General features: G+C 38.6%; 1 protein-coding gene across 10 annotated transcripts in view; it reads left to right on the forward strand.

Annotated features, from left to right (window-relative positions):
- The window catches only part of USP3 (ubiquitin specific peptidase 3), a 137,893-nt gene that overhangs the window by 39,745 nt on the left and 76,504 nt on the right, over window positions 1–21,644 (forward strand). Inside the window, exon 1 of one of the 10 annotated variants that reach the window (XM_086321436.1) lies at window positions 11,508–11,622. The exons of the other annotated variants lie outside the window; for them this stretch is intronic. The gene's annotated coding sequence lies outside the window, so the exon portion shown is untranslated. Of the gene's footprint in view, window positions 1–11,507; window positions 11,623–21,644 lie in introns of those variants that run through there. 10 annotated transcript variants of the gene reach the window in all.

Consider the following 21,644-nt stretch of genomic DNA (forward strand, 5'->3'; position numbering starts at 1 on the left):
GATGGGTTATTTTGCACCAGATTTCTCTCACAACCTACATCTAAAGAAACCTCTTACATGCCCAGTGGATTAAACTTTCTAGATAGGATCAGTCATTTGTTCATTGTAAGGTCAAATGCATTTACTGCTCCTAGTAGTAACCCTGTATGAAATTAAGTGCCTAGCATCTAATAAGACACTCAGTAAATATTTGCTTAATGAATGAAGGAACTTTCTTCCTTTTGATGGTAGCTGGATTGGCCTTAAACTTGGTGTTTAAAATAAATGGAAAGCATAGTGAGTGAGTGTTTAAAATAAATGGAAAGCATAGTAAGTGAGCTTCTCCCCAGAATGCTTTCACCAGTCACCGCTCCTGGCTTTTAGTCTATAAAGTAAAGTTTGACTGGCTTGTGAGGAACTGACCATCTGCAGTCTTGTTACCATGATGAATTTGTAGTCTTTTGACATTCTGTGTTTATAGGTAGGCAGGTATGACATTTTAGTAGTAAATGTGGATGGGACAGTTAAAAATCAGTGGGCCCGTGATACTTTTGAAGATTAATATTTAAATTTCATACACTTTTCTGAAGAATTTTAACTTTTTCGATAAGATTTGTAAGCTTAAGTCAAACGCAGTTGTCTTTCTAGTTTTTCTGGCAGTATCCCACCTGGAATCCCAGCCCCTAGAACTTTAAAGCAGCCTAAGCTTATTTCCAAAGTCTCTGAATAATTGGTAGTAGATGTGAAGAAGCTGGGATTTAGAATGTGCTCCATGTGTTCGTTTGAAGAGGCTGCAGTCTAGGGACTGAGCCTAACATTTTGCTGTTGTGAAGAAGTTTTGACACGTGGATCTGAAGTTATTCTCCGAATAGTATTCTTAGTAGTATACAAAGAATATCCTTCATGGCCTAAAAGCAGAAGAAAGGATGGGGTTGAGGGGTGAATTTGAACTGTTTGTTTCAGTTTCTCGTTATTCATTTATTCTCAAAATAGCTGATTCTCATCATTCTTTGCTTTAATAGCATTAGCCTTAGGCTCTTATAACATCCTACTTTTTCCACTTTGAAATTTAAGCGATTTCCTTCTTTACTGGAATATGATAGATTAATTTTGAATCCTTTAAACTTAACTTAAAAATATTTATGTTTTTCTAGTGTTTGTCGCTCAGTGAGCAGAACAGTGAGTAACTTAGTTTGTAGCTCATTGAGTAATTTAAATTCCTGTTTTAAAATTTAATTGAGTCCCTCTTCCATCAGGGAGTAATTTACAAGGGCATTACCCCTAACCCGTGTTGTTTTTTCTTTTGCAGTTTTTTCCCACTTCTTGAGCTATATTAGACATTTTCCTTCTTTGAAAGAAAATAGTAGTGTCCTTTGATTGTGTCCAGACCGTGGGTTTTGTGTTCAACCTAAGCATCCAAGTGGACTTGGATAGTAGCTTATCAGTGTTCGAAGTGGGAACTATATATTGTTAATGTATTTTAGTGTTTTATGTTTATTCATAGCTTTTAAACACAAGAGCCACTGCATTCTAGGTGTTTTAGTAGAGCTTTCCTGGACAGATGGCTTAGAAGGAGGTACTTAGATTCTCAGCAGGGGCTGGTACTTTTTGGAGGGTTTATTTGTGATGAAGCTTACCTTGATTGACAGCTTAGAATGCCGAGAATACCATTAGCAGCAGCAACAGCTTGTTCATCTTACCTAGAATTGTTTCTCCCCAAGACTTCTCAAGATGCCCTGTGATTTCTAATAGTCTGTTTTGAGAATGTAGGGAGAAGGTATCTTTCACAACGAAAGGAAATTTACCTAAAAATTGTTTATTGCAATTGTATCTTGAAATCTTTCTGGGTTGTTGAATGATCTTTGGCTTAGAAACCTGTAAACAGAGGTCATCTTTTAACTGCTGTGAGTCTGCAGATGTTAGTGTATATAGTAATTCCAGATGTTTTCTCATCTACTAGTTTTACTGAGTAGGAGGAGAACTGAGAACAACATAAAGGAACTTCAAAGCAGTTGGCCAGCATTTAATCCTGACTAATTTAATTAACTACCCATCCTTGTAGTTTTTCCTGTTTCATAGATTGTGAAACTGAGACAAAGATTAACAGAGTTGCTCAAGATGCTTGGGGATATTAGAGATAGCCCAGAGCTTAAATTCAAATACCATTCAAACCATACTTTTGGCTTGCCTTTTTAAAAGCAAGGTCTTTATTTTGTCATCTAGTCACTTACTGCTTGATAATTTAAAGGATTATAAGTGTTCGGAGACATACTTGAAGTAATTCCTCTGAAAATTTTTGATGTGAAAGTGTATTTTAAATTCTACATTTTGGAAATAATTTATTTTAAATTTCTATATTTAATTAGCTCTTCCTCCCTCTGTTTATTGATTAAAATGCCAGCAAGGTGGAACAAGGTTGTTAATACAGTTGGAAGAACACTGTTTTTGAATGTCTAAATTTTGGTTCAGATTGAATTTTTTTGTAGGCTGAAATGGGCTTTACTTTAGTTCAGATATCATGAAGCCTTCTCACCATAGCTGTGGATAAGGATAAAATGCAGTGAGCTCTTTGTCATTTTATAATCGTGGCCTCCTCCCATTTGTTCATTTTGTTTCTGCTGGAGGAGATTCTTCTTGGAAGTTGTTTGTTATGGGGTACGGGAGGGAGAGAATTCTTAAGATAGAGAATTTTGCTTCTTTTGCTGCTGGTAGCTCAGGGGTTATTTGAATCTTTGCTTTTAGGCAGTAACTTTTGTTGATTCCATTTCGTTATATTTTAAGATTTTCCAATCATATTTCTTGTAGAAGTTACTTATAGTCTTTAGGCTGCAATGCTTAAAACAAGATTTCCCTCCCCGCCCCCCCCCCGCCCCCTGCACACTTCTTAAGACATACTGAAAAACAGGTATATGTTTGGTTTTTACAGATATATAATATACAGGTAAGCTTAAGAAGGCAACTTCAAATTTTGAAAACTTTTGTTGAAACAAAACCTGTGCATTGAAAAGTGAAGTTTGTAGTTGTCTTGGTATTTGTGTTAGCTAAATGCTTCACCGTTAATCACCACTAGCTAATTAAATTTTCTAAGACCCTTTTGAGGAGGGAAATGAGAGTTTATTTTGAATATGAACCAGTTTGCGTCTTTGAAAAGATATTATAACCGACTGGATTTTATCTGAAGACTTTGTACTCTGCTGTAGGATTGAATAACTCTATCAGCAGGCTGTTTTCCATTTTGAGTAGATGTTCTCTCCTGATATTTTTCCCTTGTTCTAGCTGGGTTTAAGGCAGCCTTTAGAAATCTGCTTGCCAATTTATCCTTGACCTGTCCTGAAGACTCGTAATTTCATGGACTGTTCTTGAACTATCTCATCACCAGGCAAAGCAGGCTGGTGATTAACTGTCATGTTCCTGCAGGTTTAATTTAACCAATTGTAAGATAGGACACTTGTTGATTTCACTTCTTTAAATCTTTGTTCTTACTGACCATGCTCAGGTTTTCCTTTGTAGATAATAGATCTTTGTTTTGGTCAGAGTTTGTGAAGATCATGCTGAAATTTCTAGGCAGCAATTTTTTTTTTTTTGGTGACAGAATGTTTCCCTGGGATAATGGATAGATAAATGTTGAAAAATATTCTAATTTTTTTTTGTTGTTGTTAAAGAACTTCTATTTAACTTAGTCTGGGGCTGACATTTATATTATTGATTGAGTGGTTTTTAAATTTTAGTGTCACATAGTAAAACAGATTAACTCTAGTTTCCATCTGAATTATTTTGAATGTTAATTGTGAGCTCTTTTGGCATTGGAGAAACTGTTTGCAACAACAGGATTCAAGCTTCACCTTATGTGTATGAAGTAGCTGCCAGAGCTCAACATTCATGCTGTGAGAATTTAATTCTAATTTAATTTAACTGCATTGGTTTCATTTCAGTTATTTCAAGTGTTTTGTTTGTGTGTAGTCTTTTTAGAACCTCATTTAAAAAATATTTTTTGAGACTTTTTTCCTTTGAATGATTAATACAGATTTTTGGGAAAATGTGGGTCACATTTTTTTTAATGTACCTATTGGTTGTAAAAAAAAAAAATTCCAACTCTTGCTTTGCATCAAATAATTAGAACAGCTAATGGAGTTTACAGGTGCCTATTTTCTGTAATACTGGGTATCTAGCCCTTCAAGCAGAGTATACGTATATGCCCAGTTTATGTTTTTTCTTTCCATTTCTTCATAAGTAGTCCCATTGATTTTTAAAAAGATATTTTCCCAGCACACCAGTAAATACAACTGTGGTAATTTCACACCCCCACCCCCAGATTTGTATTTTAGTGCTAAGCTATACTGTATAACCACAAAAAGCTAGAAAAAGGATTGTACAACATAGATATTAAACCTGCTCTCTGAGTAAAGTCTTTGATAATGAGGTCCCTTAACGTCTTAAATGTTTTGTTGATTTATGGGAGGGAGTGCTTCCTATAAAATATGTGTGTGCATCTTTTCTTGTCTTGTATACACTTGCTTTTGTTTTGAAATAATAGTTGTGTGGTGTTTACATTTATGACTTGATTAATTTCTTTTGAAAATCCTTTTACTATTTAACTATGGATTTGCTTACTCAGGTTGTTGGCAAAGTGTGGAATTGCATCAGATCTTGCTATATTAAATAAATGGAAATATTGGATGCCAGAATCTTTCTTAAGTGATTCATGGCTTTTGTGTTGGTAGTCTGTATACAATCAGCTTCATAAGGAGAGTTATTTTTGAAACAATATAAGCTCCTGATAATTTTTCTGTGGTTATTTGTGTCTGGTCTTCCAAAGGCAGCAGTGGCCATTTTGACTCTGATTTAGTAATCTGCTTTGACTTGAGTAGTTTCAATCCTTCTCTCCACTACCCTTCCCTCTCATTTGTAGGTAGGGGCACAGTTCCAGCATTTAGCTGAAGACTGTAGAACAGATAAAAGCATAATAGCTTCATAGGTGCCTTTTTTTTTTTTTTTTTAAACCAAAGTGGGTTTGAACAAGTCTGAGTCTGTGAAAGAAGGAATAATAAAAGATGTTTAGTACATTACAGTTGAGCATATGCAGTTTCTCATACATTATTTCTGTATGTTGTTTTCAATTGCCTTTGAGGACTGGTTTCAGAAACGCATTTCAAAATAGAGTAAAATGCTCGAGCCAGTGAGGGGACTAGTCTTATGGATCAGAATTTGCCTCTGTGTAGGAAATCAGCAGGACCAGATGCCCTCTCTTCTGGCTCTGTAGGTATCTGGCTCTGTTAACATATAGATGATAAATTTTGGCCAGCTTTGAAATTACATTCTCTAGTAGAGGACACATACCATTAGCTCTGGAAATTAGCCTTGTAGTATACAGGGAGTTGAGTAGGTGCCTGGCCCCAAATGATAAACAGAGTTTGTAATTTTTATTTCGTGTAATAGGTGATTTTTTAAGATGAAAAAATGCGGTTTAGGCAACTTCATGAATTGATATGATTGTTGTATCAGTTTACCTTTTAAACATTAGTGTTTTCAAAAAGTAGTACATTATACAGTTACGCCATACAGTATAGTATCAGAAGGTTTAAAATAGAACAGCAGGCTCCCTTCCCTCCACCCTCAGTCTTACTGTCCACAGACAACCACTTTCAGCTTTGTTAGCTTTCTCCCTTATATTTACCCACATGCTTCTAAGTAATACATTGTTATTTTCCAATTTATCCATTTTAGGTAGTATCTCTTGACATCTTGTGTTGGTAAGTGAGGACATTAGTATTTCATTACCTGCCCACTCTCCATTTCTCAATATGACCAGACCACAAATTTTTATTAATATTGTGATTACTTTTTTTTTTCTTTTCTGGCATTTTATTTTTCCTTTAGTTAGTAATTGCTTTTTTTTTTAACTGCTTACTTTACTTTCTTTACATTTTCTCCCAAATGTAACATATACATTTGTCAAATGTCTATGAATATTCTTTTCCAAGCATTTAAACACATACTCTCTTAGTAGTAGTATTCCCGAGGCTCTCCTTCCTAGAGTGCCCTTGCTTCCATCTGAGCTGACTGTTCTCTGAGCCGACTGGACAGTTTTTACCCTGTGACTCCCTCGCTGTCCTCTTGTGTTAGATCTCCCATTCCCTGGATCGCAGGTCTTTCTCGTCCTTGGTTTATTGGACCATTGTGCTGGAGTACATCATCTAGCTCCCTTCTCAGGGGAGCCACATTTTTGATCCCACCCAAGTCTGACACCTTTATCTGACCTTTGTACTTGACTGCTTGGTTGACTATAGACTGTTCGTTAGAAAAGATTTTTCTCTTAGAATTTTTTTTTTTTTTTGGTGATGCAGCACAGCTTGTGGGATCTTAGTTCCCCGACTAGTGATCAAACCCACGCCCTTCCCATTGGAAGCACAGTCTTAACCTCTGGACCGCCAGGGAAGTCCCTCTCTTAGAATTTTAAAAGCAGTGTTCCTTTGTTTTTAGGCTTTCAGTGTTTTTTTTTTTTTTTTTTTTAAGAAATGTGATGCCTTTTTGATGACTGTTTCTTCATATATAGCCTTTTATTCTTTCTCCTGGAAGCTTTTAGGATATTCCTTTTATCCTTGGTGTTCCGGAATTTCAGAGTGATGTGTCTTGGCATGGCTTAGTTTTTCTTTTCTTGTGATGGGTTCTCAAGGGACTTTTCAGTCTGTGCATTTGAGAGTACACTCATCTTCCCATCCTTAAATCTCCTAGTTTGTACGTTTTTCTTTGTACAACTCCTATTAATTGAATGTTGAGCACCGTGGGTAGAACCTGTAATTTTCTTATCTTTTTATTTCTTTGCCTTTTGGTTCTAGTTCCTGAGATATTTCCTTGTTTTTATTTTTCCTTCTACCCTTCTACTGAATTTTGATAATAATATTTCTTGTTTTTAAGTGCTTTTCCTCCTTTTTCTTTTTTTTTTTATTTTTTTTTTCCTCCTTTTTCTGACCATTGTTTTTTCATACATCCTATTGCTATTGTTTCGCAGTATCTTCTCTTGTTAATCCTGGGTTTTAGAGTTTGTTCTGAGGCTTTTCTGTGCTGTCTGCATTGTTTCTCTTGTCTCTAGATTCCTCTTTTTCTTTTCAAAATGATTCTTTCAAACTAGAGCTTTCCTTCACAGAATCTTATTTTATCTATTTTTTCATGTAAGGGTGGGGCACTAGAAAGCTCTGTGAGGCTTGTATACATTGGGCTTCACTGTGAAGTTGGGGACAGGCCGCCTTCTTCATTGGAGGAAGACAGTCAAGACGTCTGTGTGGATATTTATTTTTTTGCACCATTTTTTCAGCACTCCCTCTGGGAGCTGTACACCTGGCTGCTGATGTCCTGACATGAGGACGTAGGAAGTCCATGAGCTCATTGTCCCTGCAGCCCTTGGGCCCCTTGTTCTTAGTGCCACCTTTACTCTGCTGTCTGCTGTGCCCCGTGTCCCTAAGCCCAGGACTGCCTCCCAGCTGCACTGTTCTCTGCTGGTACTTTCTGGGCTGTCACTCTTCTCTGCTGGCACTTGGGCTTAGCTTTCTTCACGCTACGAAGATTGTTACTGCTCCTTCGGCTTCTTCCTGACTGCCAAAAGCATGTTGAAGTTTGCTTGTCTCACATGTTCTCTTTGTGAGTCACTATTGATTTAATTTTTTATTGTCATTTTAGTGAAATGGGGTGAAGAGGAGATAAGAGAGAAATTGGTCTGCCATGCTTAATTTGGTGTTTATTTTTACTTAATTAATTAAAATTATTTGGCCATGCTCTGCAGCATGTGGGATCTTAGTTCCCTAGCCAGGGATGGAACCTGCATTTCCTGCATTGGAAGTGTAGAGTCTTAACCACTGGACCACCAGGGAATCCCAATTAGTGTTTATTTTTAAATGAAATATTTTTAAATGCAGTTTTTAGGGTAAAAACATGCTTTGCCTTATCAGAGATGGATTTTATTAGTAATCATCCGGAGAGTTAAATCACTAAAACTGAAATTTTGCAGTACTATTTTTGAGTAAAAGTTTAAACCCAGATTTACCTTCCTTGATAAGCAGAGCAAAATACTGTTGCTATTACCAGAGTCAGCAGAGAGAGTAGATAAGCCTCTGGGTTTGGCTCTGCTTGGGAAATTGGGAGCCAGAGTTTGGATATATAAAAGAAACATGTTGTAATGTCATTTGGACTACTGCAATTAATCTATTATAATATTTTTACTGGATTAGTTTGTCATCCATTAATAAAGGGAAGTTACTGCCAGGTTTATAGTACTATTTGGCCTGTACAATGGTAATTTAACCTTTTCCTTTGTGTTATAGTAATTTTCAAAAAGTATGTTTTTAATAGGAAGTAAAGAATAAAAATTTAAAAATCTCAAAACCCTTTTTATTTTGATACACTTTCACACTTAAAGGAACCTTATTAGAATAATACAAAGAACTCCCTTGTACTCTTTACCTATTCATGAGTTAACATTTTGCCACCTTGGTGTTACATGTGTACCTTCTTTCTATATATTCCCCCCAACTCCCATCACTAATTTGCATACCTAATGTTCCTTCATCCATAAATGCTTTATCCCCCCCTACCCCCCAAGAACAAGGACTTTCTTTTCATTAAGCATGGGATATTGGTTAAAATTAGGACATTTAATGACTGATACAGTAGTATTATTGAATGCACATTCCATTCTCAGATTTCTCCCGTTGTCTCACTGTCCTTTATATAATGTCCTTCATAGCTGTTTGCCAGTTGTGTCGCCCCACCCGTCTCCCCTGCATCTCACCCACGGTCATGAGTTTCATTTTGTTGTGAACTCTTTTAGTCTCCTTCAGTCTCTAATGGTTCCTTATCCTTTCTTTGTCTTTCACGTCTTGAGTATTTCTGTAGAGTGTACTTCAATTTGGATTTTTCTGTTGTTTCTTTATGATTAGATTCAAGTCGTGCAAGGTTTTGATAGGAATACTGCAGAAGCAATGTGTCTTCTCAGGGCATTATAACAAGAGGTATATGAAATTGGTTTGTCTCATTTTGGTAATATTTATTTTATTAAGGTGATATTTGCAAGGTTCTTTGTTGTAAAGTTTCTTTTTCCCCTTTGTTATTAATAACTAATTTGTAGCAGATGCTTTGAGATTTTACATATAATTGTCTTATTCCTCATCAAACATTAATCTAGTAATTTAGCATCCACTGATGATTCTTGATTGAATCAGTTGTTACTAGGATGGTTGCAGGATGTTGATTTTTTAACTTATTTCTTCTAAGTATATATGGGGACACATTTTCCTTTCTCACTCGTTTATTCATTTATTTTATTAACATGAACTCAGGTTTTCATTTTATTTCTTAACATCCTATTGCTATTTATTTTGAAGATCAAGTTGTCCTAGATTTGGCTAGTGGAGACCTTCTTAGGCCATAATTTTGACATGTCCCTATTGTTCTTGGAGCCCTTACTTTCTGGCATGGCAAGGTGCTCCCATCTCATCTTGTACTCAGCCTGCCCCCGTCTTGGAATCAGCTATTTCTCCAAGTAGCCATTGTTCCTTTTAGTGGGGAATAATGTTTATAACCTAAGATCTCTCAGCAAATAGGAATTAAGAAATATGAAAATGTGTATGTGTGTGTATGTATATATTTGTTTGTATTTGTGTGTTTGTGTAACCACGAGTTCATTTTGATACCTTTAATTCCAGTTCAGCACTGCAGGTCTCGTCTTGAGCCTTTCTGCATTTGTAATGCCCTTTTCTAACAGTGAGAATCTGGTTCCCATTATCCTCAACACGTGTACTTGTTTGCTCCATGCCATAATCAGAGAAAGTAGTTCTGAACTGCTGACCCACACCATTGCAAAGAAAACTGCTTATAACTAGAGCTTAATATTTTTAATGGTGTTTTTTGTCTGTATACTCAAAAAAAAAAAGTCCTATGTTAAAAAATTATGTTAGTTTTCCTTCCTTTTCCTTCCCTTTCCTTCCCTCTTTTAACACACTTATTTGACATATAGTCTGCTTCATTTGTTTTTGTTTGATTTCCATTTAAAATTTTTTCGGCCTTATACTTGCTGATTTTATTTTACGTTTTTTTGAGTATATAAAATGTGAGTATGGGCTTTCCTGGTAGCTCAGATAGTAACGAATCCACCTACCAATGCAGGAGACCCAGGTTCGATCCCTGGGTTGGGAAGATTGCCTGGAGAAGGGAATGGCTACCCACTCCAGTATGCTTGCCTAGGAAATCCCATGGACAGGGGAGCCTGGTTGGCTACAGCCTATGGGATTGGAAAGAGTCGGGCACGACTGAGTGACTCTCACACACGCATAGTTCCAAAAGTTAAAACCGTACCAAGAAGTGTTACTACCTCACACTTCTCATTCCTATCCACCCTCTATAAACAACCAATTATTTTGATCTATCCTTGTTTCTTTCTTGTAAAAAAAAAAAAAAAGATTGCAGATACATGAGTGTTTTCTTTCTCTCACAAAAGGTAGCAAACTAAGTATGCTCTTTTGGGGTTTCTTTCATTTAATAGTATATTCTGAACACCATTCCATGTTTGTAGAACTTTTCCTTATTTTTAACCCGTTTATAGTGCTCCATTTGTCGTGGTTCACAGTGAATTCGAACGGTCTCCTCCCTTTGGGTATTTAGGTTGTTTCCAGTATTTTGCAATTTCAGATAATGCTGCAGCTAAAAGCCTTGTACAAATATTTTTTTTGTATTATGGGATATCTTCAGAGAAGATGGAAAGTTTTAACTTTTCAATTGTGTAAGCAATATTGTGTAAGTGATTTTATAGTGCTTCAAATTACTTGTCTGCCTGCTCCTATCTTCACTTCTATGGTGACCTTACAAATGTATTCAAGGCTGTGGAAGTGAAGCACTTTATTGTAATTATATTTTTGTCTTGGAAACCTTGACATCAGAGCGCTAGAAGTGGCCTTGGAAACATTTTAGTCTACATCCATGTTCATCTTAATCAGTTGACTTTTCCTTTCCTTTTACATACTCGTCAGTGCTGTTTTACTGCCTGAGTGCTCAGACACAACTGTTTCTAGTAGTTTTCTCTTTTAATTTAATTTGTGTTAGATTCCTTCATGTCATACTGTTAACTGGTTGCTCCCTCACGTTATAGAATGGTGGTAGGATAGGACGGTTATACTTAGGACAGAAATAAGGATTTGGGCATCCATTTTCTCCAGTGGGTCTCAGTGCATTAGTGAGTAGGATAAACTCAGAGGAGCACTTCGAATTCCTAGATAATGCTGCTGGTCCCCTCAGCTGGTTGATGACTTAAAAGCCTTTGTTCCAATAAGTGGGCATTGGAGTAGAAGAGGGGGACTTCTTCCTGCATTACTAGAAAACCAGGTAAAAGATTGGGAAACATAGCTTTCCATCAGAAGGGCCATAAAAAGATTACCTATGTGTTGAGATAACAGTCCCCTCAGCCTAAGAGTGGCTGGAGCCTCCAAGCAGATTACTTCTGGCCCCCATGATGACTCTTCAATTTACGCACGTGCACCATACAGATGTTATCATTTTCCATGCAGGTCCTGACATGAAAAAGGTTTGAAAAATTGGCTCGAGCACAGTCTCAAAATTAGCCTCTGAGAACCAAAGACAGTGTCCCTTAAAGAGAACCAGGTAATCCTATTTATCCTGGATAAAAAAAGAACTGAATTATTTAGAGTAGAAGTTTAAACCTACTGTCTGTAAAAATAAGCTGATCACCATATCTTTTTTTTTTAATATTTATTTTTATTTATTTATTTGGCTGTGCCAAGTCACGGCACGTGGGATCTAGTTACCCGACCAGGGATCTCGAACGGTGTCCTAGCCACTGGACCACCAGGGAAGTCCCTGATCACCATATCTTAAATCTGGTGTGATTTGAAATCATTTCTATTTGCTTCTTTGTTAAAACAAAAGTTAGAAATTTAAAAAATATTTTTGAAGACTTGTAACCCCACATATTGGATATTAGAATGACCAAGGTACAGTGTATTTTGATTGATTAGATTGGTGCACCATGATTTAATCTCTATTCTGAATACCTCAGAATTTAGTGTATCTCCGTATGGTTTTGACACCCAAGTTGCTTATGTACTTAAGTGTTTTATCTGAGTAGCATCTTATTTAGTTGTCTAAACCTCCTTGAAATTTGCTTCTACAGTGCATTTGCTTCTGAAGTATTTTACATTAACTGTGTAAAGTTTAATGATTCTGACATTAAGGTGTATATAGTCATTATATCAATTTTGAAATCAGCTTATTAAAATAGAATATTTTATCTCATTCATTTTATGTTTTAAAAATAATTTAATTTCAAGTCAGATACCGGAGGAGTTTCTGAAGGATTTTTACTGACTTATTTATTTGGAATTTTTCTGTGGAAAGGAATTGTCAGCTCCCATCCTTTTAATGTGTGTAAACTAAGGGAAAAATTTCTGAACAATTAGCAGTCATGCTATATGTGGACATATGTTAACTGCCTTGTGTAGAATGGCTGTCACAGAATTAACCCCAGATAGCTGCGTTTTTTATTTTAATATATTCTTAAGGGAAGGAAACTGAGAGTCACTGGGGCTTCTGTTTATTAGGCCCCTTGTGCCCTTCATGTGCTTCGTCTCATGAAACCCTTACCATAGCCATCTGAGGCAGGGGTGGTCTTTGTCTTCTGCTACAGATGAGGAGGCAGGCTCTGAAACCAACTCCTTAAGGTCATAGAACAAAATAATGGGAGAGCTAGAAGGTGAACAGAAGACTTATGTGGGTTCTGGAGCCCATGCCTGCCTCTGACATGTTCCTTTTGAGTCTACAGAGTAATAGTCGCATTCCTAAGGGTAACCAAGTCACTTTGGTACATTTTTGTATTAAAGCAGGAAGGAATTCTTTTGGCAGGGTTTAAGGTCAAAGCCAGGAGATCAAGGCCTCTGCCTAGTTCAACCAAAATGATGTGGAGCAGAGTCCTTCCCCTACTTCCTTCCGCTGGGCTGACAGGGCAAGAGGAGAATGGGACAAATGAGGAGATGAGGCTTGACATATCTACACTACCATGTGTAAAATAGGTAGTGGGAAGCTGCTGCTATAAAGCACAGGAGGCTCGGCTCAGGGCTCTGTGATGGCCTAGGTGGGTGGGTTGGGGGGTGTGTGGGAGGGAGGGAGTATATATATATATATATGTATATATATATGTATATATATATGTACGTATGTATGTATGTATTCATATAGCTGGTGCACTTTGTTGTACAGCAAAAGCCAAGATGACGTTGTAAAGCAGTTGTACTGAAAACAAACCAAAACCCAAAAATCCCATACACTTTGTTGAAGTCTTTAAGAGAAAAGTCAAAGTACTTCCTAGAAATCTTGGGAGTCTGGTTAGGATGTGGGCTCTTGACCCCAGCTACAAAGGCTGGGATCAGACATTGCTGATGGGTGTGATGGGAATCAAGTTAGGCTGGCTGAGGAATAAGTCAGCACTCTTAGGGTGAAGAGAGAATTGGAAACAAAAATGGAGGAGGATATTCTCGACTCATAATTATTCAATTAGGTTTTCAAATCCAACCTTAAATAAAATGTGAGGTTTCCCAGAATGTTTATTAGGGAACATAATCCAGAGAGGCAAAAGGAATGAAGGATAAGGCTCTGTAGCTTTTAATGAAGAGAAAGGAATTCCTGCAAGTGCCAGTGACATTTTCTTAAGAATCTTCATCAAGAATTTGGGGTTGCTATGGGAATAGCGGTTTGGAGATTTTTGAAGGTCGTTTTTTACTATGTGATATTCCGCCCAAGAATTAGGTTGTCTTATTATGCTCAAGACAGCACATCCAGATGTAAAATATTGACAGGATACAGAGAGAGCCAGTCCTGAGTGATGATGGCAGCTCAGTCGATGATGGACTGTGTGTTTTACTGTCTTACCACCTCTGTTGCAGAGGGTATCGTCTAGTCTTTGGATGGTTTTGATTCCTACGGGATAGAGCCTCTTTAAGGGTCTCATCCTCACCTCTACTAAACGGCAGTGTCACTCATTCCTGTGAGTCGTTTGGCAGGTGTGAATGGTGGATGCTGTCATCTTAGTGCTTAAAACAATCATTTCATTTTGCTTATGATCTTGTAGGTCAGGCATTTAGGAAGAACCAGCTGGAGTTCCTTAAGCTGGAGCATCCACTTCCTCGGTGGCTTTTTAACTCACCTGTCACAAGCCTCTGTGCTCCTGGTCTCTGTTTCTGCACCCCTGTCCCCAGCATACACTAAGGTGTCATCTTTTGCAAGGTCTCTTTCGTTTTTTCGCTTTCTCATATTGTGTTTCTCACAGGGTGCTTAGGCCTCTTCCATGGTGGCCGGCCACCCCAAGAGCAAGCATTCCAAGCAATAAAAAGAGAAAACTGTCAATTTCTTAAAACGGAGACCTGTAAACTGACACCTGGTCCCTTCTGCCATATTCAGTTGGTCAGGGCACTGACAGAGCCTGCCCAGATTCAAGGAAAGAGGACATAGACCTGCCTCTCAGTGGGAGGAACATTCAAGAATTTGTGGTTATCTTTCATCTTTCATAGGGCCATTAAACAGAAAGAAAAGAATGGCTATAAGAAATACTGAACTATGACTTTACCAGAAAGCAATTTACTTATCTAATGATTCAGGAGAGATTAAACGATTGCCAGCCTTGAATAAGAATGGAACTGAGGAAGAGAGAGCTGCAAGAGGGGGAAGGTGGAAAGGCAACCAAGATAAACTTAACTTCTTAACTGCTGTCACTGCCTTGGCCCTGACCCCTCCGTCCCATCATCTTCTGTGAGCCGGCTGCTCTGAGCACTTTGGATTGGGTGCTCACGCTTGGTGTCCTCCTCCTCCATTGTTGGCTCACTTCTTTAGCCCTGGGCACTGCCTGTTGCTGTATAGGGAATTCTCCTGTTCCCTGGGAACCCGGTGCCCACTCTCAGAATGGGCAGCGGTATCAGGGTGGGAGTGAGAACACAGACAGTGATTTTGGCTGCTTTGGCACTCCGGCGGTTGCTTAGTGTAGCCGGATTTCTTCTTGTGGGGACTACCTTACAGCCCGTTTCCTGCTTTATCCATGTGACTTTACCACTCACTCCTTACCCCAGGAATTTCAGAGAATTCAAATTAAAGGTAGACTTCAGAAATTTTAGCATAGAATAGGCTTGTGAGTATATGGTTCAGAGAGCGTTTATGGTATAAAGATTGTATGTCTTGCTCTCTGAGCGACTGAACAACAACAACGCATCTAAAAATATATCAGTTGGAGGGTAAACTGGGTTAGTCCTGGAGTATATTTCTACTTGTATATATACTGGAATATTTATAGAATTTTTTATGATAATTCTGCCCTGTTCTTCGATTTCAAGAGGAGTAACACTACTGTTGATACTTTTATGGAGTATTTGTGTGTGTGTGTGTGTGTGTGTGTGTGTGTGTGTTTTGAGTAACAGCTGCAAATGTTTTTTCATTGGTGTGTTTTCAGACCCATAGAGTTGTAATGTTGGGTTTTGTTTTCACTTACTACTCATGCTTAATAATTTAGAATAAGTCTGTTTCATTAGGACAGCTTTATGATACCAGTATCTTTAAATTTAAGACATTTAAATTTAATTTTTGTTGTAAAAGAAGTAATGCTTTATGACAAAATTCAGACAGCATAGTTGAAAGTAGGGCTATGTGGCTCCAGTCCCCCATCCCATTCTTTTCACATGACTGTTAAGTTACTATATATCCTTCTAGATGTCAAACAGTTTATACACAGGTGTATAACACTTACAGGAACACACAGTATGGAATCTTTTTGAAGCAAAAATAACAACCTGCTGGTCTTCTGCTTTGCAGCAGTCCATGCCTTCAATCATTTGAGTTTGAGTTCCGTTCTGTCCCTTACTAATGTAGCAAGGTATATAACTTCTCCGTCATATGCCACTGCTTCCTTATCTATAAAACAGGCCAAGTCATAGTACACACCTCTGGACTGTAGAGGATTAAATGAAGGAGTATTTATAAAGTGGCACAGTAAAGTGCAGTAGTGCTTGGCACATAGTATGTGCCAGATGAACATTAAATAGATAAAAATGAACTTGACTCTTTAAAAAAAATAGGTTACCAATATTTTCTTCTGGGTTGCTAATTTTTTAGAGGGGTGCACTTAAAAAACTCTGTGTGTTGTTGGGTGGAGGGGGTGGTGATCTGAGTTTTACTGTTGGAGCAGCACCTTCGTCTCCAGTGGTTTTGAACAGTGACTCCACAACAGCGACTCTGCTGTTACTGACGGGCAATGTGCTCAGAGTACTGCCTCTCAGGGATTGTGGAGCAGGGGACAAAAAAAAAGCTGAAGAGCGTTGATTTAGAAAATTGTACTACATTAGCAATTAATCTTTTTATTAAGCCTTTTAAAAAATTAGGAGAGTGGAAGAATTTTATCTATAGGGAATGATATTATTTCATCTATCTTTGGCTTTATCTTCTTTGAATAATTTTACACTTAGAGGGGACATGCTTATCACCCAGTTTTCATTTTACAGTGAAGAAACAGACCCAGCACAGCAGTGATGTTCTCAGTTCTTTGAGGAGTAATGGTAGGGCCAGAACTAGAGCCCTGGTCATCCTCACGTTTGTGAACTCTCGAGACGCTTAAGAGCCTCTCTGCCAGTTGAAGCAGCTGCTGAATGGTGGACGCGCTGTGAAGTGCTTGCCCGTCAGTGCTGTGTGCTTGGACTCTTCTTGCGTGCAGAGACGGTGACTAAGTTGTGTCGTAGCTCTAGTGCATGCTGTTTTATTAAAAAATTAGGATTCCAGGAGAATTGTTGATGGGGCTTGAATATCAAATGTACTCTATCTTACTAGATTCTATGTAGTGGATACTAAGGATATTGAGGAAAATCAATGGGAAGAAATTTATATTCAGTGTGGATGCTGTTTTGTCTTCTGACACAACCTAAAAGTATTCGTGTGTAAATAGGCCTCTTTGAGCACAGAACTCCCCAGTTTTCTGCCTTTCTTCGTCTTTTGGTAAAGGAGCAGATCAGTCTTCCCTTCATAGGAACGTTGTTCTTTAGTCACTAAGTCATGTCCAAATCTTTTACGACCCCATAGACTGTAGCCTGCCAGGCTCCTCTGTCCATGGGATTTCCCAGGCAAGAATACTGGAGTAGGTTGCCATTTCCTCCTCCAGGGGATCTTCCCAACCCAGGGATCGAACTCCTGTCTCCTGCATTGGCAGGCGGAATCTTTACTGCTGAGCCACCAGGGAAGCCCCTTCATAGGAATAGTAGGGAGTAAAACCACTTTGGTTTGTAGATCACTTGGATGCCTTCCCACCATCAGTTGTCACTTTTGGATTTCCAGAGAGTTAAAGCTTTGGGGGCTTTAGCAAGAATCCATGAATCTGAGCATGTTTTAGAACCTGGGGTTCCTCTGCTTTGCTTGCCTGCCCAGCCTGTGTCGAAACTCCTACCTTGTGCAGAATGGCCCTAGCTCAGGGGAGGATCAGAGTCTCTACCCCCTTCAGAGGGGTGCTTCTGCCAACTTACAGAGCTTCTGGCTGAGGGTGAGAACAGGGCAGGGTCCTGAGGCCACAGCAGCAGGAAGAGAGTGAGGGGAACTAGACAGTGTCTGTCCCCCAGGCTGAGATGCCCAGGAGCTGAGAGAGGAGACCTCGGCTCGGGGCCGCGAGAATCTCGGCATACGGGACAGATTGCTGGGGCAGAGTAACTCTGAGGACATTTCATAACGTGAGTGAAAGAAGACCAGACTGTGTTTATGAGATCCAGTGACCCTCCTGTGGCCATGTGTAACAGTGTGAGAAATACAGTGCATGGCTTCCTTGCCCTGACATCACCCTGAAGTGTAATTAGGCCTAATAAAAAGAGCCTTTATGAGTTCTCAGTTATGGTTTGTCATTCTGAACTTCTATAAGTTTCCATCCTTATCACCCGCTTTCTCTTAAGTACCAGCATTTACCATTTAAAAAATAAAAACCTTTGTTTAATATTTTTATGTTTTGCTGAATAGTTTATAGCTTAAAAACATTTTTATTGACTGTGTATGGTTTTATTTTATACACACACACAGAATATAGTATTTCAGTTTTGTAATGGTTCTTATAGAGTTTTATAGAATAGCCTGCAAACCTTTAATGCAGTTTCCACAGGAAATGTGTTCATCCTACAGATAAATCTGAAACCTATCTGTCTGTAAACTGAGACTACCTTTTATAATAAGATACGTTCCCTTAAGATGATTAGAATGATTTTAAGATTATTTGTAGTAGTCTTTTACTCATGTTATGACCTGTTCTATTTGTAGCAATAATTGAGGGTTTAACTTATAGCCAGCAGTTTTTCTTCTATTTTATGATTTTCCTGGATACATTAAAGGTTTCATAATTTGAATGAGGGATATTTAAACAGAGTGAATATTCACCGAAGCAGTGTAATAAATGGCTTCATAATAACCCTATTCTCTGTAGTTTTCTAGCCTTCAGATGGTCTTCTGTTATGAAAGTATTACGCACTCAGAGAGTACTGTCCTTTAAATAGCCAAGACCAAATGTCCTATCACACATTAAATCTTAACTTTCTTATTGTAAATATTTGTGATAGAAGAAATTTGGTTTCTTAATTTAGAAAATGAGGTCTTTTTTGGAGATTTAGTAAGAGACAAAATCACTTGTTTCTCGTGTTTTGGAATGTCAGCACTATTTCACTTCCTTTTATTCTCTCTCCTTATCCCCGTCTTAAGCACCTATTTATTTATTTAACTGAAGTATAATTCATATAACGTAAAATTAACCTTAAAAAATTTTTTTAAAAATTTATTTCCTGCCAAGCTGTGCAGCTGTGGGATCTTAGTTCTCCAACCAGGGCCTCACCTGTGCACTCGACAGTGAAGTGCCGAGCCCCAGCCTGTGGCCCCCGGGGGTCCCCAAATCATCCATTCTGAAATGAGCAGCTAAACACAGCGCATTCAGTACACCCACAGCGATCGTCTCCATCTTGTTCCAAGACATTTCATCACCCCCTACACCTGTTAGGCAGTTTCTTCCCTATTCTTCCTTCCCTCAGCCTTAGGGCATATTTTCTAAAATTTAAGGAATTAAAACTTTATGAGGTAACTGAGATTTTATAAGATGAGAGTACACTCTTTTAATTTAGTGGGCATCCCTGGTGGCTAAAGAATCTGCCTGCCAATGCAGGAGATGTGGGTTCAATCCCTGAGTTGGGAAGATCCCCTGGAGTAGGAAATGGCAACCCACTTCAGTATTCTTGCCTGGAAAATTGCATGGACAGAGGAGCCTAGAAGGCTGCGGTCCGTGGGATCGCAAGAGAGTCAGATACAATGTAGTGACTGAGCATGCACGCATGTTCTAATTTAGCAACACGAAGAAATGTATTTACTATACTGAGTAGAAAAATTAGATCACAATTTGTATGTATTTTTTGTCCATACACATACTATACAACCATCGGGGTGGGGGAAGGGGATGAACACTTGGTAGGGAACACAACAGTGATTTTGTTCTAGGTTTTCTTTTCCTCATTCAAAGGAGGAGCAAAAATAATCTTCCCATAGTTCAAAAAGCAAAACCCTCTAATGGTTAAAAACTTGGGGCCTGAGGACTTCCCTGCAGGTCCAGTGGTTACACGTTGCCCTCTAATGCAGCCAGCGTGGGTTCAGTCCCTGGTGGGGAACTAAGATCCTACATGCCTAGTGGCGAAAGCCCCAAAAAACATAAAACAGAAACATGTAACAAATACAACAAAGACTTTAAAAATGGCCCACCTAAAACAAGTCTTAAAAAACAAAACAACTTACTATTATAATTACTTATTTCAGGATCATATTAAACTTTTTTTCCAGACTGAATACAATATTTCTTCAGTTCAGTCGTTCAGTCGTGTCCGACTCTTTGAGACCCCATGAATCTCAGCACACCAGGCCTCCCTGTCCATCACGAACTCCCGGAGTTCATTCAGACTCACGTCCATCGAGTCAGTGATGCCATCCAGCCATCTCATCCTCTGTCGTCTCCTCCTTCTCTTGCCCCCAATCCCTCCCAGCATCAGAGTCTTTTCCAGTGAGTCAACTCTTCGCATGAGGTGGCCAAAGTTCTGGAGTTTCGGCTTTAGCATCATTCCTTCCAAAGAAATCCCAGGGCTGGTCTCCTTCAGAATGGACTGGTTGGATCTCCTTGCAGTCCAAGGGACTCTCAAGAGTCTTCTCCAACACCACAGTTCAAAAGCATCAATTCTTCGGCGCTCAGCCTTCTTCACAGTCCAACTCTCACATCCATACATGGCCACAGGAAAAACCATATCCTTGACTAGACGGACCGTTGTTGGCAAAGTAATGTCTCTGCTTTTGAATATGCTATCTAGGTTGGTCATAACTTTCCTTCCAAGGAGTAAGCATCTTTTAATTTCATGGCTGCAATCACAATATTTCTTAGTCTTTACTAAAAGAAAAAGATTTGTGGAGGAATACAACTAGATAATATTTGTAGTTTTTTAATCCTTCAAATTGTATCTCAGACCAGGATTATCTGTTTCAAGTAAACAGTGTTCTAATTTATTTTTCTTTTTAAAAATATACTTTATAGGTCTTCTTTTCAAACTATAAGACTGTCGTGTTTTTATTGATATAAATCAGATGCACATAAAAAGCCCGTAGCCGAGACTGCCTCACAGTGGTCTTCCCATGTACCTGCGTGAAATAGGTGCTAGCAGTTTGGCATTCTTCTTATTAGTCTTTGTCATGTGACTTATATGCACATACAACAAACTTGGTTTGAGTTTGTTGAGTAAAAAACTAAAATGCCTTCAGGATGGCCCTTAGCAGTTGATATAATGCAATAAGGAAAGGTAAAGCCCTTGGTTAACTAACTGGAAGGGGATTTTTACCACTGAAAGCTTTCTTATGGGCTTCCCAGCTGGTTTGAGTTGAAGACTCCACTTGCCAATGCAGGAGACTCTAGTTCGATCCCTGGGTGGGGAAGATCCCCTGAAGTAGGAAATGGCAACCCACTCCATTATTCTTGCCCAGAAAATTCCACGGACAGAGAAGCCTGGTAGGGTACAGTCCATGGGGTGTAGTTGGACACTACTGAGCATGTGTGCGTGCACAAACTTTCTTATGCACGAATAGTTAGAGCCCTGTGCTGGGCAGACAGGCAGAGTCCCTTGGGCAACATATGATTGTACTCCCCTATTCCTCCTTGCCCTTTCCTCCCCTCCTACACAAATATAAAATGAATGTATGTCAAAGGCTTATTTAACTCATTAATGAGGGAACCAGTGGGATGGTAAAGCTGGTTCCAAGAGCATTTGAGGGATTGAGTGAATGCAGACACCGAAGAATGAATGTTGAAGTAAATTGCTAGGTTAGATATAAAATCAATTAATGTCCTGCAGGGTAGTAAAACCACAGCCCTTGGAATATGCTGGACAGATATTATCTGTACCAAATAAAATCCTACAACTTTACCTGTAACTTCATGGAATTTGAGTCCTAATCAGTAGTAAACAGCAGATCACACAATGGTATTATAATTAAATATCTTTGGGATATTCATTGTATCAATATAATGTGTTTCGTTATATATTGAAAGGGCTTATTCTTCAGTCAGTTCAGTTCAGTCGCTCAGTCATGTCCGA

Source organism: Bos grunniens, chromosome 10 (genome assembly GCF_055505025.1).
Source record: "Bos grunniens cultivar Pamir isolate PY7600 chromosome 10, Bosgru_T2T1.0, whole genome shotgun sequence".
Lineage (NCBI taxonomy): Eukaryota > Metazoa > Chordata > Mammalia > Artiodactyla > Bovidae > Bos > Bos grunniens.